Source organism: Colobus angolensis, unplaced genomic scaffold, assembly GCF_000951035.1.
Source record: "Colobus angolensis palliatus isolate OR3802 unplaced genomic scaffold, Cang.pa_1.0 Scaffold22, whole genome shotgun sequence".
Taxonomy (NCBI): domain Eukaryota; kingdom Metazoa; phylum Chordata; class Mammalia; order Primates; family Cercopithecidae; genus Colobus; species Colobus angolensis.
Genome location: NW_012115377.1, coordinates 421,378 through 423,025, shown reverse-complemented (window position 1 = coordinate 423,025; position 1,648 = coordinate 421,378).

Below are 1,648 nucleotides of genomic sequence, written 5' to 3'. Positions count from 1 at the left end.
CCACTGCACTCCAGCCTGGGCGACAGAGCGAGACTCCGTCTCAAAAAAAAAAAAAAAAAAGAATGTGCTGACATTAGATAAAGGTGATGATTGCACAAAATTGTGAATGTACTAAATGCCTGAATTGTGCATTTTAAAATGGCTAAAATGGCCAGGCACGGTGGCTCAAGCCTGCATCCCGGGGCTTTGGGAGGCTGAGGCAGGAGAACCGCTTGAGCCCAGGAATTCAAGGCTGCAGTGAGCTATGATTGGGCCACTGCACTCCAGCTTGGGTGACAGAGCAAGACCGTGTCTCTAATAAACAAACAAAATGGCTGTAATAGTAAGGTTTATGTTGTGTATTTCACACAATAAACAAAACCGTGGCCCACCCAAAGTCAGTGTGCTACCAAGTGGACTTGAACCCCCGTGCGGACACAAGTTGAAGGATGAGCTGAGCAGCCGTGACTGTCCCCTGTGCTTCAAGTCCCCCATGTGACATGCTGAGGCCACAGTACACAACTTCAGGTGGGGAGGGATGGAGACGCCTGCCCTGCCACTGACTTGCTCTTCCAACCTGGGCAAGTTTGGGCTCCCATCTCCCTATCTGAGAAACTCCGAGGCTCTGCTAGAGGTAAGAGAGCAGGCCTGGCGCCCCCAGCAGGGATGTCATGGGGGCCCAGGCTGCACCTTCTGAACCCTCCACATCACCCCAAACAACCTTACACACTCACAAGCTTAAAACACAAATTTTACTTGTTTTTATTTAAAAAGTCCGGATCCAGCAGTGGGAAGGGACCACCCCCACCAGGGTCGCTTGGCCGGAGGAGGGCAGGATGGGCAAGGCCGGCCCCCACTCATCTGGGGTACAGGCATGCGGGGGACACCCCCCGTAAGTCCCCACAAGGTAGCTGCCTGTGTGGCCTACGGCACAGCCCCTCCATACTGAGTAATTTGGGGGGTCCTGCTGTGTGCTAGGGGTGGGTTTCGTCTGCCCTGCGTCCCGGGGGTGGCCCGGAGAGCCAGTAGAGCGTGTGGCTGTCCTCCGAGGAGGGGCACCTGCGGTTGTGCGGTTCTTCTGGGTGTATCGCGCAGCGAGTGCTTTTTCTGGGTTCAGGGGGCTGGGGAGACTGAAAGCTAAAGGGATGCTGCAGAAATTTAATTTTAGGGGAGCTGGAGCCCCCAAGGTGCAAGATGGGACCAGGCCCCAAAGGGTGGACCCCCAGCCTCTCGTCCACGGGGTGGGGTGGGGCAGGGCCGCGCCCACAGCTTCTCGTCTGCATCGTGGGCCCGCCCACTCCTCACAGGTGCTCGCTGAAAGGAGAGAGAGGGCCCGGGATGAGGCCGTCATCATCTCTGGCCCTCACCCCGGCCCTGGGGAACCCCAGAGGCCATGGCCCATCAGCTGCTCCAACAGATGCCAGAGTTGGGGTACAGGGTGAACCCCTCTAACCCGGGCACTGGGATCCACCCTGAGAAGCATTGGGGAAGTTCTGGTGCCCCCGAGTGGGTCCTGCCGGCTCCGGGGTCTGGCAGAACATCCCCGGCCATCCCAGCACTGGTGCATGGTCGATCCCCCGGGAGGTGGCCTCCTAGTAAGATCACGCTGTGGAACCCCACCCGGCAGCCCCCACGGACCTGGGGAACCCCGGGGCGGGCACACCTGGGC